Source organism: Dendropsophus ebraccatus, chromosome 5 (assembly GCF_027789765.1).
Source record: "Dendropsophus ebraccatus isolate aDenEbr1 chromosome 5, aDenEbr1.pat, whole genome shotgun sequence".
Taxonomy (NCBI): domain Eukaryota; kingdom Metazoa; phylum Chordata; class Amphibia; order Anura; family Hylidae; genus Dendropsophus; species Dendropsophus ebraccatus.
The window spans coordinates 66,802,502-66,818,879 of NC_091458.1; positions in this window are offsets into that span (position 1 = coordinate 66,802,502).

Below are 16,378 nucleotides of genomic sequence, written 5' to 3' on the forward strand. Positions count from 1 at the left end.
CTTTGCTGGTGACTCTAATTTAGCATTGGACTCCACTCTAGATAAAAAGGCTGGAGAACTTCCTAAAAGTAGAGCCCCCACCAAAGCAGGCTTGTGCCTGGCCAAATTATTCCATGCATACGACCTGATTGATGCTTGACGGTCAGCTTATCCGACATCCCGAGATTACACATATTTTTCTATAGCACACTCCTCATATTCCCGTATTGATCATGTGCTTCTCTCTTCCCAACTCGCTTTTAATTTAACTTCTGCCAAAATTATCCCCACGCCTTGGTCTGATCATGATCCACTATTAGTGACCTTGGAGTCATTCTGGGTCACACCCACTCGCTTACCGTGGCGCTTTAATGAAACTTTACTGACTAATCCTGTGCTCTGTTCAGAAATTCTAGCTGAATTGAAGGCCTTTTTTCAGGTTAATCTGGCTTCTGACACTTTCCCATTTATAAATTGGGAAGCTCATAAAGCATGTCTTCGGGGGAAACTAATTAGCATTGCTTCTAGGTTGAAGAAAGATAGGGAAGCCACTCTGATTAAAAAACAGAATGAACATGCAGCCCTCTTGTTGAGGCATAAACGGGATCCACAGGCCAATGTGTTGGTGGCTCTGGAGGCCGCCAGGACGGAGTTGAATATGTGTTTAACTTCGGAGGCGACAAGCCTTCTTTACCATGAGAACTGTGAATCTGTGGAACAGTCTACCACAGGATCTGGTCACAGCAAAAACAGTAAAGGGCTTCAAAACCGGCCTAGACAAGTTCTTAGACCAAAATAATATAAATGCATATGTATAGAACTTATCACCCCTCCCCCTTCCCTGTATCCATCCCCTCCTTGGTTGAACTTGATGGACATGTGTCTTTTTTCAACCGTATTAACTATGTAACTATGTAACGCAGTCTGAGATGGACGCAATTTAGATTTTTTAGTCAGAGTGATAAACACGGTACCCTTCTGGCCCGGAGGCTGACCCTCAGATTAGAAGCTTCTGCTATACCCACCCTTAGGTTGGGAGAGGGTTCATATTCCCAACTCCCTCATCTGGTGTTAGAAGAGTTTCACTCATTTTATTCCACTTTGTATGCCAACACTTATTCTTTCAATAGACAGAAAGCAGATGAATTGTTTAGAGACATATTTCTGCCTACCCTTTCATCAGCACACAGTGAGTTAAAGGAAGAACCGATCTATTTAGAAGAGGTCCTTTCGACAATAAAAGTTCTTAAAGGGGGTTCTGCCCCGGGGCCCGACGGCTTCTCTAGCCTATACTATAAGAAGTTTGCTGAAGAACTTTCCCCCCACTTGAAAGATATGTTCAATGCACTACGTGATGGCAGTATGCCATGCCCCAAGTCTTTGAAGGCCTTCATTTCAGTTATCCCGAAACCTGACAGAGATCATGCCCTGTGTGAAAACTTCCGCCCCATTTCATTGATTAATGTAGATTTGAAAATCCTTACAAAAATTTTAGCTACGAGATTGAACTCTTTCTTAGAGGCAAGCGGCTGATCAAACAAGGAGGGTTATTGATTTGACCTCTTTAGTACAATCCCAATGAGCCCCGACTTCCTCTAAAAAAGCTTTGTGTTTGTCCTTGGATTTACATAAGGCTTTTGATTCTCTGAGCTGGGATTACTTATTTTATGTTCTTGAGCGCTGGGGATTTGGTTCTAGATTTGTCACGATTTTACGTGGCCTTTACTCTGCTCCCTGCGCCCTTGTTAACATAAAGGGTCATCTGTCTCAGTCGATCTCGGTAGCTCGGGGCACGAGACAGGGATGCCCGCTGTCACCGGCATTGTTCATACTGGCGATTGAGCCACTTGCACATCTCTTTAGAGCGAATGGTGGCATCAAAGGAATCGAGGTCAATGGGGCTCAACATAAATGTGTGTTATACGCGGATGATATATTGCTAATGCTAACCTCCCCATTGACTTCTCTTCCTAATGTTTATAATGTTTTAGATCTCCCAGATTTCTGGCCTCAAAGTGAACCACAATAAATCTGAAATTCTTAATATTAATATCCGAGTAGAAGAAGCTAATGGGCTTAAGTTCAATTTTGATGTACAATGGAAGGAGGATAAACTTAAATATTTAGGAATTTTTCTCACCCCTTCCTTGCCTACTCTCTTTCCTGCTAATTATGTGTGGATCAGACGGAAGTTGAAGTCAGATTTAACCTTGTGGTCAGCCCTGAATTTGTCCTGGTTAGGTCGTATAGCTGCCATAAAAATGACCCTGTTACCCAAAATTCTATATTTATTTAGAACTATTCAAATTGATGTTCCGATCTCATTTCTACAAGCTTTTCAAAGAGAGATACTGGAATTTGTATGGGGCCCACGGCGCTCTCGGGTGGCTAGGAGGACCCTTTACACCAGTAAGACAAATGGAGGATTGGGGTTGCCCAATCTCACAAAATATTATGCAGCACGCCTAGCATCAATCATTGTGTTGCATCGAAGACTTGCCCGTCCATTATGGGCAGATATTGAACAGCAAGCTTATCTAAAGACTCCCATAGATCTATTGCCATTGATGCTTATGCGTAACAGACCTCTGATTCTCTGCCCACTCCTCTCTTCCTCTCTGGCTCTTTGGGATCGGCTGCGCAAAGCATTTGGTTTGAGCTCTAAACATTCGCCTGCTGCTCCGATTTTTGGTAACCCAGACTTTCCACCAGGGGTACGATCTAGACAGTTTCAGTGGTGGGTGGATAAGGGTTTATATAGGATTGGAAATTTTTTTGGCCGAAAAGGGGTGCGACCTAAAGAGCATTTTATTTCTTTATATGAGGTGCCGAAGGAAGAATATTTTAGATTCAACCAGATTTTTCATTTCCTTTCAGCAGTGCAAGCTAGGGCGGATGATGAGTTAACCCCCACGTTATTTGAAACTCTATGTATGAAGTATGCTGCTGGTGGACACCTGTTGTCCAATATATATAATGTGCTCATATCCCCTCCGGACAAGCTGAGTTATATGGCCCAGTGGGAACACGATCTCTCTTTATCCTTCTCCGCGCGAGAAAAGCAGGATATGGCTATGAATACAGCTAAGGTTTCCATCAATGTTGCCTTGGTTGAAGCCAATTATAAAGTGTTCATGAGGTGGTACATAGTCCCTGCTCGAATAGCAAAAATGGTCCCTAACTATTCAGCTAATTGTTTTTGAAACTGTGGTTTAGAGGGGACGATGTATCACATATGGTGGACCTGTGTGAAGGTTAAAAGGTTCTGGAGGAGGGTTTTTAACATGCTATTCTCGCTAACTCAATGTAATGTTAAAATGTTGCCTTCTTATGCGCTGTTAAATGTGAACATTCCAGGGCTCTCTAAACCTTCTCAACGGTTTGCCTTCTTTCTGTTTTTAGCAGCTAAAAAATTGCTATTGCTACCTCCTGGAAAAAGGCACTGGTGCCCCTAGATCTAGTGAAGTCCAAACTAAATTGGATCATGGTCAATGACCGGCTCCATGCGATTCTTAATGATAAAGAGGAAATGTTCCTTAAGGTTTGGCGGCCCTGGATGTTATATTTGGATCCGACATTGGCTACTGGAAAAGTTGCTTAATTGGTATGGGAGATTGGGGACAGGCTCACTGGCTTTGTCCCCCCTCCTTCCCCTGACCCCCCCCCGTCTTTGTCTCGTGGGTATGTGTGTGGTGTATTTGTAGAAGTTCTATGTGGTTGGTGTTTTAGACCTTTTTTTTATTTTTTACTCTCTTTTTTCGAGTTATGAAGTTGAAGTTAGCAGAAGTCCGTAATACTACAGCTGTGATTTACGAGTGCTTGAATGCGCTGTTTCTATGTGGACATTGCTAATACTTTATGTGGTATTTGCCTACCTGGCCCCTGTTGAAAAAATTAATAAAATTCTTTGAAAACCAGCAACAACCCCTCAGTATATTACAGTACACCGCACATGCGAGCAGGGCCCTCACTCCTCATGTATGGATAATTATATGTAGATCTCTGTAATGTCTGATTTATGTCTATGTATGTACCCCCAAAATTGTAAAGTGCTGCGGAATCTGTTGGCACTATATAAATAAAAATTATTATTATTAAAAATACACTCAAATAATACATCCTCGATCTGAATGAATAAAGTATTCTCATTGAATATTCTCATTCTCATTTGTTCTGTACAAAGTTGAATGTGCTGTCAACAAAATCACACAAAAATTATCAATGGAAATCAAATTTATTAACCAATGGAGGCCTGGATTTGGAATCACACACAAAATTAAAGTGGAAAAACATACTACAGGCTGATCCAACTTTTATGTAATGTCCTTAAAACAAGTCAAAATGAGGCTCAGTATTGTGCGTGGCCTCCACGTGGCCACACAGCCCTCCATGTGCTGCCAGAGTTAGCCTGACTGCCAATAGGTACTAAGATAAGATCCTCAGACCCCTTGTGAGACTATATGCTAGTGCGGTTGTCCCTGGGTTCCTCCTAATGCAGGACCTCATGTGGCTGGAGTGTGTCAGCAGTTCCTGCAAGATGAAGGCATTGAAGCTATGGACTGGCCCGCCTATTCCACAGATCTGAATCCGATTGAGCACATCTGGGACATCATGTCTTGCTTCGTTCACCAACATCATGTTGCAGTACAGACTGTTCAGGAGTTGGCGGATGCTTTAGCCCAGGTCTGGGAGGAAATCCCTCAGGAGACCATCACCTCAGCAGGAGCATGCCCAGGCGTTGTAGGGAGGTCATACAGGCACATGGAGGCCACACACAATACTGAGCCTCATTTTGACTTGTTTTAAGGACATTACATTAAAGTTGGATCAGCCTGTAGTGTGTTTTTCCATTTTAATTTTGTTTGTGACTCCAAATCCAGGCCTCCATTAGTTAATAAATGTGATTTCCATTAATGATTTTTGTGTGATTTTTTTGTCAGCACATTCAACTTTGTACGGAACAAAGTATTCAATGAGAATATTTCATTCATTCAGATCTAGGATGTGTTATTTGAGTGTTGCCTTTATGTGTTTGAGCAGTGTGTATAGTGTGGCAATCCAGAGAAACATTCTAAGCAGAGAGCCTCCCACATTTAAACAGTTTATAGGATGTTATGGTCATGTGAAAAATATTCATTTGGAGCCCACAATTATATACATTTGGAAAATAATAATTTTATTTGATTATTAAAAAAGTTGTTCCTGTGCTTTATATCACAGGCAGCCTGATCATATGTCAGCCAAGAAAGGATCTGCTGATTGCCTCCACCATATCACTAATCCAAAACTAACCAAAAGCCTTTATTGCTTGGTGTTGAGACTATTTTGGGGCACATTGTTGGTGTATTCCCATTTCAAGTTAAATATTTTCACAGATAGCCTTGTTTATCTGTTTCCCCTGTCTTCACTCAACTCCAGTCCCCACCCACCCCATGTATCACACCTGGTACTAGTGATTGCTAAATCCCTATATATTCTGGACTCTGGGTCATATGTGAGTCCATCTAAGTGAGCCATTTTAAGTGTGAAAAATGAATTAATACCAGAATTGAAACCAGAATTAAACCAAAGGTAACACTCCGCCATATTCTCATCTCCTCTCCCTCTCTTTGCTCACAATGTTTATTTTGGCTTTCACCTTTGCTTCCGTTATCCTCAAACTCTGTGTTAACCCTCCACTCCCCACACCAAGTAACAATCTCTTTATTTCTCCAGCTCTTTTACCCGCTGATCTCACCCCTCCTTTTATCCTCTTTATATACACTAAAACCTTTACCTACAAATGCTCTCAATGTCTGCGCCCTCTTACCTACTCACACCTACTGTCTCTGTCTCTGCTACTTCTCACTGCTGGAGACATTTCACCAAACCCTGGCCCTCCCCACCTGAACTCATATACTCCACTGCCCTCCTTTCGTCCACATTCTTCTAGATCACGGCGGCGCCCCTCTAACACCATACGCATCCGTCCTGACCCCCCTCCCCCTGTCCCTTTCTCTGCTGCTCTCTGGAACGCACGTTCTGTCTGCAATACACCTACATTCATACACGATCTCTTTCTTTACCACAACTTCTTCTTCCTAGGCATAACTGAAACATGGCTGTCCCCTACTGACACTGCTTCCCCTGCTGCACTTTCCTACGGTGGGCTCCAGTTTACTCACACCCCTCGCCCTGGCAATAAGCCGGGTGGCGGGGTTGGCCTGCTGCTAATGGACAACTGCTCCTTTACGCCAAGCCCTCCTCTCCCTGCTCTCACCCTCACCTCCTTTGAAGTACACTCTATCCGTATCTATTCCCCCTCTAACCTCCAAGTGGCCGTCATCTACCGACCACCAGGCTCCGCAACCACCTTCCTTGACCAGTTCAACACTTGGCTGTTGCATTTCCTTTCAACAGATATTCCCACCATCATCATGGGCGACTTCAACATCCCCATCGACACAACCAAATCACCCGCCTCTAAACTCCTATCACTATCCTCCTCCTTTGGCCTTACACAGTGGTCCTCCATGGCAACTCACAAAAAGGGCCACACACTGGACCTCATCTTCTCCCGCCTCTGCCCCATATTTGATCTCACCAGCACATCCCTCCACATCTCTGACCACAACCTCCTAACTTTCTCGTTTCTCCTCTCTTCATCTGCCCCCCCAGTCCAGAAACTTGCCCACCCTCGCAGGAACCTCAGAAACCTCAACACTCAAACACTCTCTGACTCCCTTCTGCCTCTCTCCACCATACACTCTCTGAACAACACTGACACAGCCGCAACCTTCTACAATTCCACAATAACCTCAGCCCTCGACTCTGTTGCCCCTCTCACGAAAAAGAAAACACGAAGCACGAACAGACAGCCCTGGCACACCGACCTAACCATACAACTAAGGCGAGTGTCCAGAGCTGCTGAACGGCGCTGGAAGAAGACTGACTCTGAGGAACACTTCCAAACATACAGGAGAGCACTCCTTGAGTTCAAATCTGCCCTCACCTCTTCTAAACAGGACTACTTTTCTTCCCTCATATCTTCCTTATCTCATAACCCTAGGCAACTGTTTAACACCTTCAACTCTCTTCTCCGCCCCCCACTGCCACCCCCCACATCTCTCATCTCTGCTGAGGACTTTGCCACATTCTTCAAGCAGAAAATCAATGACATCAGAGGAAGCTTCAACTCACAGTCCCCTCAGCCCCCCCTAATGCCTGTCTACTGCCCGTCCCCACTAACTCAACTCTCCACCATCACAGAAGAACATCTCTCCAAACTACTCTCCACATCGCACCTCACCACCTGCGCACTTGACCCTATTCCATCCCACCTTATCCCCAACCTCTCCTCAGCACTTGTCCCAGCACTTACCCATCTCTTCAATCTATCACTAACTTCTGGCATCTTCCCATCTCCATATAAACATGCAACCATCACACCCATCCTCAAAAAGCCATCCCTTGACCCTACCTCCTTATCCAGCTACCGCCCCATCTCGCTTCTCCCCTTTGCCTCAAAACTCCTGGAACAACATGTCTACCATGAACTTTCCTCACATTTTTCATCCAACTCGTTTTTTGACTCCCTGCAATCCGGTTTCCGCTCCCACCACTCCACAGAAACTGCCCTCACCAAAGTGGCTAATGACCTGCTGACTGCCAAAACCTCGCACCACTACTCTGTGCTCCTTCTCCTTGACCTATCTTCTGCCTTCGACACAGTTGACCATTTTCTCCTCTTACAAATCCTCTCATCCCTTGGTGTCACTAGCCTAGCTCTCTCCTGGATCTCCTCTTACCTCTCCAACCGCACTTTTAGTGTCTCCCACTCCCACACCACCTCCTCTCCTCGTCCCCTTACTGTTGGTGTTCCCCAAGGCTCTGTACTCGGGCCTCTTCTCTTCTCCATCTACACCTCTGGCCTGGGACATATCATAGAATCCCATGGCTTCAGGTACCATCTTTATGCCAATGACACTCAGATCTACCTCTCTGGTCCGGATGTCACCTCTTTGCTATCCAGGATTCCAGAGTGTCTATCGGCCATATCCTCCTTCTTCTCCTCCCGCTTTCTAAAACTCAACATGGACAAAACAGAACTTATCATCTTTCCCCCATCTCGCTCCACCCCGCCTTCTAATCTGTCAATCACTATCAATGGCTGTACTCTGTCCCCTGTCCCCCAAGTCCGCTGCCTTGGCGTCACCTTTGACTCTGCCCTGTCCTTTAAACGACATATTCAGGCCCTGACCACCTCCTGCCGCCTTCACCTCAAAAACTTTTCCAGAATCCGCTCTTCCCTCACCCCTGACTCCACCAAACTGCTGGTCCATGCTCTCATTATCTCCCGCTTGGACTACTGTAACATCCTCCTCTCTGGCCTTCCAGCTAACTCCCTTGATCCTCTCCAGTCTATCCTTAACTCTGCTGCCCGACTAATCCACCTTTCCCCTTGCTTTGCCTCAGCCTCTCCCCTCTGCCAATCCATTCACTGGCTCCCCATTGCCCAACGTATTGACTTTAAATTGTTGACCATGACATACAAGGCAATCCACAACCTGTCCCCTCCGTACATCTCTGACCTGATATCCCGCTACCGTCCCTCACGCAACCTTCGATCCTCCAGTGACCTCCGTCTCCGCTCCCCCCTTGTTCGTACCTCGCACAACCGCCTCCAAGACTTTGCCCGAGCCTCCCCCATACTCTGGAACTCGCTACCCCGACACATCCGTCTCTCATCCACCATCAAGTCCTTCAAAAGTAACCTGAAAACCCATCTCTTCAAACAAGGCTACAACCTACAATAACTCTGCATCACACTTGAATGGCTGCACTTTACCTCCTGTTTCTCTCCCTATACCCCATAGATTGTGAGCCCTCGCGGGCAGGGTCCTCTTCCCCCATGTACCAGTCTGTCTTTTGCCTTCATGTAATGTTTTCTGATTTTGTATTGTTCCTGCCTGTTGCCTATCTATTGTATAGCGCTCTGGAACTAAGGGCGCTTTATAAATAAATAATAATAATAATAAAGATACATTAATTAAGCAAACTTGCCTCCTGATATGTATGTGTGTATATATATATATATATATATATATATATTTCCAGTTTATATACACTCTATAACTATACAACTACACTATTTTAGTTTAAAGCGACTCTGTACCCACAATCTGACGACCCCCCCTCCCAAGCTGCTTGTACCTTCAGATAGCTGCTTTTAATCCAAGATCTGTCCTGGGGTCCGTTCAGCAGGTAATACAGTTATTGTCATAAAAAACATCTTTTAAACTTTCAGCCCTGTGACAAATTGGCGTGGCTTAAAGTGTCTATGCCCTAGGCTTTCAACACCTCTCTGTCCCTCTTCTCCACCATCTTCATCATTAGGAACGCCCCGAGAGCAATTTCTCCCATTCATCACCGGTGTGAACACTGCACATGAGCTGGATCGTTAAGGCACCTTTGCAGTGTTAGGTGAGGAACAGAAAAATTCCTGCACAGGGGCATTTCTAGTGATCAGGAGGGGCAGGGAGGCGTTGCAATCCTAGGGTGGACACACACTGTAGGCCATGCCAATTTGACACAGGGCTGCAAGTTTAAAAGTTGTTTTAAACAACTGCCGAACGGACCCCGAGGAAGTTTTTCAGACTCCTCTCCTCCTCTCGCCCCACCACCTGCCCTAGTGATCCTATTCCCTCACACCTTGTCCAGTCTCTCTCTCCTGTTGTCACTACGTACCTTACTAAAATCTTCAACCTCTCCCTCTCCTTTGGCATCTTCCCCTCGACTTTCAAACACTCCGTCATCACTCCATTACTGAAAAAACCCTCCCTAGACCCATCTTGTGCAGCCAACTATCGACCTGTCTCTAATCTTCCTTTTATCTCTAAACTCTTGGAACGCCTGGTCTATTCCCGCCTAACCCGCTACCTCTCTGACAACTCTCTTCTTGACCCCCTTCAATCTGGTTTCCGTCCTCACCACAACAGCCTTACTAAAGTCTCTAATGATCTCCTCACCGCCAAATCTAAAGGCAACCATTCTCTGCTCATTCTCCTGGATCTATCTGCAGAATTTGACACTGTAGACCACCAGCTCCTCCTCTCCACGCTTCGCTCTATTGGCCTCAAGGACTCTGCTCTTTCCTGGTTTTCCTCCTATCTCTCTGACCGCTCCTTTAGTGTATCACTTTCTGGCTCCATGTCATCTTCTCTTCCCCTTACAGTTGGGGTTCCTAAGGGATCAGTCCTGGGCCCTCTCCTTTTCTCACTTTACACTTTACCCATCGGACAAGTCATCAGCAAGTTTGGTTTTCAGTACCATCTCTATGCTGATGATACCCAGCTGTATACCTCCTCCCGTGATATCACCCCCGCTCTTCTACAGAACCAGTGGCGTCGGTAGGCTTAATCATTCGGGGCCCAAGCCCCGAATGATTTCAGCTTAGCCCCGAAAGTCTTTTGATGCCGCCAGCGCCGAAATAACAGCAGCCGGGGCCTGTGATAGATCACTATCAGAGGCCCCAGGTTGCTGTTTCTTCAGCGCTGGCGGGCCGCGGGAGCGGGATCAGCCGGCGACACTTAGTGCCGTACGTCCGGACGCCATCACCCTGCTCTTGATTGGACGGAGGCCCGCAGTGGAAGGCCACACGCTCTGGCCCCGCCTCTCTCCTGCGCTCCGTGGATGTCCACAAGTAGCTGTAGCGGCGTCAGGCGCCGCGCCGCGCTCCTTTACCTCAGGCTGCTGCACGGGGGTGAGTATTGTAACCCCCGGGGGAGTTACTGTGTGTGTTTGGGTCTGCAGGGATAATGTGTGGGGAATGGTATGGGGGGGGGGGGGGGGGAGATAGTGACCAGGTAGTACTCTATGTGTGTGTATGGGTCAGATGGGGGTAGTGTGTGTGTAGGAGGAGGATGGGGGTAGTAGTGTGTGGAGGAGGAGGAGGATGGGGGTAGTGTGTGTGGGTGTGTGTGTGTAGGAGAAGGAGGATGGGGGTAGTGTGTGTGGTGGAGGAGGAGGAGGATGGGGGTAGTGTGTGTGGGTGTGTGTGTGTAGGAGAAGGAGGATGGGGGTAGTGTGTGGAGGAGGAGGATGGGAGTAGTGTGTGTGGGTGTGTGTGTGTAGGAGAACGAGGATGGGGGTAGTGTGTGGAGGAGGAGGATGGGAGTAGTGTGTGTGGGTGTGTGTGTGTAGGAGAACGAGGATGGGGGTAGTGTGTGGAGGAGGAGGATGGGAGTAGTGTGTGTGGAGGAGGATGGGGGTAGTGTGTGTGTAGGAGAAGGAGGATGGGAGTAGTGTGTGGAGGAGGATGGGAGTAGTGTGTGTGTGGAGGAGGAGGATGGGGGAAGTGTGTGTGTAGGAGGAGGAGGAGGATGGGAGTAGTGTGTGTGGAAGAGGATGGGAGTAGTGTGTGTGTGGAGGAGGAGGATGGGGGTAGTGTGTGTGTAGGAGGAGGAGGATGGGGGTAGTGTGTGTGGTGGAGGAGGAGGATGGGAGTAGTGTGTGGAGGAGGATGGGAGTAGTGTGTGTGTGGAGAAGGAGGATGGGGGAAGTGTGTGTGTAGGAGGAGGATGGGAGTAGTGTGTGTGGAAGAGGATGGGAGTAGTGTGTGTGTGGAGGAGGAGGATGGGGGTAGTGTGTGTGTAGGAGGAGGAGGATGGGGGTAGTGTGTGTGGTGGAGGAGGAGGATGGGAGTAGTGTGTGGAGGAGGATGGGAGTAGTGTGTGTGTGGAGGAGGAGGATGGGGGAAGTGTGTGTGTAGGAGGAGGAGGAGGAGGAGGATGGGAGTAGTGTGTGTGTAGGAGGAGGAGGATGGGAGTAGTGTGTGGAGGAGGATGGGAGTAGTGTGTGTGTGGAGGAGGAGGATGGGGGAAGTGTGTGTGTAGGAGGAGGAGGAGGATGGGAGTAGTGTGTGTGGAGGAGGATGGGAGTAGTGTGTGTGTGGAGGAGGAGGATGGGGGTAGTGTGTGTGTAGGAGGAGGAGGATGGGGGTAGTGTGTGTGGTGGAGGAGGAGGATGGGAGTAGTGTGTGGAGGAGGATGGGAGTAGTGTGTGTGTGGAGGAGGAGGATGGGGGAAGTGTGTATGTAGGAGGAGGATGGGAGTAGTGTGTGTGGAAGAGGATGGGAGTAGTGTGTGTGTGGAGGAGGAGGATGGGGGTAGTGTGTGTGTAGGAGGAGGAGGATGGGGGTAGTGTGTGTGGTGGAGGAGGAGGATGGGAGTAGTGTGTGGAGGAGGATGGGAGTAGTGTGTGTGTGGAGGAGGAGGATGGGGGAAGTGTGTGTGTAGGAGGAGGAGGAGGAGGAGGATGGGAGTAGTGTGTGTGGAAGAGGATGGGAGTAGTGTGTGTGTGGAGGAGGAGGATGGGGGTAGTGTGTGTGTAGGAGGAGGAGGATGGGGGTAGTGTGTGTGGTGGAGGAGGAGGATGGGAGTAGTGTGTGGAGGAGGATGGGAGTAGTGTGTGTGTGGAGGAGGAGGATGGGGGAAGTGTGTGTGTAGGAGGAGGAGGAGGATGGGAGTAGTGTGTGTGGAAGAGGATGGGAGTAGTGTGTGTGTGGAGGAGGAGGATGGGGGTAGTGTGTGTGTGTGTGTGTGTGTGTGTGTGTGGAGGAGGATGGGAGTAGTGTGTGTGTGTGGAGGAGGATGGGAGTAGTGTGTGTGTGTGTAGGAGGATGGGAGTAGTGTGTGTGTGTGTAGGAGGATGGGGGTAGTGTGTGTGTAGGAGGATGGGGGTAGTGTGTGTGTAGGAGGATGGGGGTAGTGTGTGTGTAGGAGGATGGGGGTAGTGTGTGTAGGAGGATGGGGGTAGTGTGTGTGTAGGAGGATGGGAGTAGTGTGTGTGTAGGAGGATGGGAGTAGTGTGTGTGTGTAGGAGGAGGATGGGGTAGTGTGTGTGTAGGAGGATGGGGGTAGTGTGTGTGTAGGAGGAGGAGGAGGAGGATGGGGGTAGTGTGTGTGTGTGTGTGTGAGGAGGAGGATGGGTGTAGTGTGTGTGTAGGAGGAGGATGGGTGTAGTGTGTGTGTAGGAGGAGGATGGGGGTAGTGTGTGTGTTTAGGAGGATGGGGGTAGTGTGTGTTTAGGAGAAGGATGGGGTAGTGTGTGTGTGTGTGTGTATAGGGGGAGGAGGATGGGGGTAGTGTGTGTGTGTAGGGGGGCAGATGGGGGTAGTGTGTGTGTGTGGGGGGGTCAGATGGGGTAGTGTGCAGGGAGCAGGTTTATTGTAGGCAGAGGGGGGAACTTTATTACTATGGTGGGTACAGTAGCTGCTATATTACTATATAGGGGCATAGAAGTAGGGGGGGCATTTTTACTATGGGGGACACAGCAGGGGGCAATAATACTATATTTGGGTGCACAGCAGGAGACATTACTACTATATGAGGGGCACAGCAGGAGGTAGTATTACTATGTGGGGGCACAGAAGGAGACATTACTATATGGAGGCACAGTAGGAGACATTACTATATGGAAGCACAGCAGGGGACATTATTACTATATGGAGGCACAGTAGGAGACATTACTATATGGGAGCAAAGCAGGGGAAATAATTACTATATGGAGGCACAGTAGGAGACATTACTATATGGAAGCAAAGCAGGGGACATAATTACTATATGGGGGCACAGTAGGGGCATTTAACAAAGTGGGATAGCACAGCAGGGAGCATTATTACTATATTTGGGTGCACAGCAGGGGATATTCTGTATGGGAATGCTGCACAGCAGGGGGGTTTATTCTATATGGGAATGCTGCACAGTAGGGGGGCTATTCTATATAGGGAGGATGCTGAGCAGGGGGGCTATTCTAAATGGGGATGCAGCACAACGGGGGGGCTATTCTATATGGGGATGCTTCACAACAGGGGGAGCTATTCGATATTGGGATGCTGCACAACAGGGGGTATTCTGTATGGGGATGCTGAACAGCAAAGGGTATGCTATATAGTAATGCTGCACAACAGGTGGTATTCTACATGGTAATGCTGCACAGCAGGAGGGAAGTTCTATATGGGGATGCTGCACAGCAGAGGGGGGCATATACTGTATGGGGTCTGATGCATGGGGGGCATATACTTTATAGTGTGTGTTGCACAGGGGGCCATATACTACATGAGGACTGCTGCATGGGAACCTATACTATTTGGAGGCACAAGGTAGCACAGGTAGGGCATATAGGGCACAGAGGAGACCTAATTACTGTGTGTGCTGGAGCAAGGAGCCTAAAATGTTTTTCCTGGCAGATTCTGGAGAGAAGGGTTATGGCTGGGGCCGAATGGAAAAGAAAGAGAAAAGTGAGTGACTCTGATCAGAGAAGACGTCAACTGTGAGTCACAATTTCAAATACTAGCCTATGTGATCGTCTGTTTAAAAAAAAAATGTGTATATATATGTATGTATGTATGTGTGTGTGTGTGTGTGTAACGCCACTGCAGAAGTCAACTCGGGGCCCGTGCCCCGGATGTTTTAGGACCCTAGCAACGCCCCTGTACAGAACACCAGTAACTGTCTGTCTGCCGTCTCTAACGCTATGTCCTCCCTATTCCTAAAACTAAACCTTGCTAAGACTGAGCTTCTTGTATTCCCTCCCTCTGCTAACTGCCCCCTACCTGACATCTCAATCTCTGCCTGTGGTGCGACCATAACCCCTACACAACAAGCCCGCTGCCTTGGGGTTATGTTTGACTCGGATCTCTCCTTCACTCCTCATATTAAATCTCTTTCACGTTCCTGTAATCTGCATCTTAAAAACATCTCTAAAATCCGTCCCTTCCTTACTGTTGAATCCGCTAAAACTCTAATTGTTGCTTTGATTCATTCCCGTCTAGACTACTGCAATTCCCTACTAATCGGCCTTCCTTCCTCTAAACTCTCCTCTCTCCAGTCCATTCTCAATACAGCGGTTTTGGTGTGTGTGTGTCAGATTGTAGGTACAGAGTCGCTTTAACTACAACCTAGCACAAAAAAAAATGACTATTTCATCTTGCCTTTAATTCCTGTTTGCAGAAAGAAATCTGTTCTTTTTTCCTTGAGCATTTATATACATAATTGTTCTCCGGAGAAAGAGTCTGAGAAAAGTAATGTGTAAAGGAGTCGCCCTTTCACATTATTGATAATAATAATAATAATAATAATAATAATAATAAATATTTATTAGTTGCACAAGGAGATTAAATGTGTGATCATTTGATTACTTACCTAATATACTGCACAAATGTGGTGCAGTGTATAATACCTGTCTGTCAGTGTTCCACAAGCAGGGCTAATAGATACACATACATGGCACAGAGGCAGTCCCCTCCCTCTGTGTACACATCTAGGTGTTTTGGCATCTAGAGGGTTAGAAGGCTGGGATCATAAAATAAATCATGCTAAATAGCAAGCTTTCAAAACTACTTAGGTATCTTCATCTTGCATGATTTAAGACATATTAAATTAATGTTTTTAAACATAATTGCTTAACTTTGCTATCAAAGTATTTTTGTAAAATTGCTATTTTATTTTTCTCCTTAAAAACAATTAACATTTCTTGTGCTGCACACAAAATATAACACAAATAAAACATGCAAGCAACATCTTGAAAAAAAAACATGTTTGAAATATCAACAAAAATATAAAATGGTAAGAATTAAGTTGGAAGAAGGTAGACAATAAACTGAACTTTACAGTATACAGAGTGAAAAGGGGGGGCAATACCCCTGGTTGTAAATTTTCAAGCTCATGCGTTTATTTATTTTTCTCCAAGTTAGATGTCAAAAGTTTAACAAGCTCTTTCTATTGTTCTGGTCACGTAGAGGGTCCAGCCAGTGAGTCATATGATACATTGAAACAACAGTGACCCAAATTCACAAATGGAGAGGGGACAAAAAATAAATTCATAATAATCACAAGGGTATGTGAAAGAGGGAGAGTGGAAGGGGAGGAGGTAGTAAAAATTAGGGCACAGAAAAGCTATTTATTCAAAACCTCCCCCATAGCCTCCTGCTGGGCCACCCACAGCTGTCCATGAGCAAGCTTATGGCTAACGCCAACTATGACATCATATAACCTATCACCCCATTGCTGAGCAAACTGTCCTCATGTGACGTTCCTGAGAACATTTGTTAGCCAAGCTTAGGTTGCTGACCTATACATTTAAATAAACCATCACAACCACTTAAATAAAAAAAAAAGCTAAATGGCATCCGTATAGAGGACATAAGTAAAATGAGTACAATTACACTTAGACATTTCTTCTTGCATCATGTTTTACCATGGATGGTTGAAAATCAAACAGTTTCCACATTTGTATGTTAACCCTCTAGAAGTATGGCCGACCACGGTATCATGACTTTTACATAGTCTAAGACATAATTAAGTTTTTAAATAAACAGTTACAATACAAAATCACAGAAAAAAAAACATTTGGCCTTCCA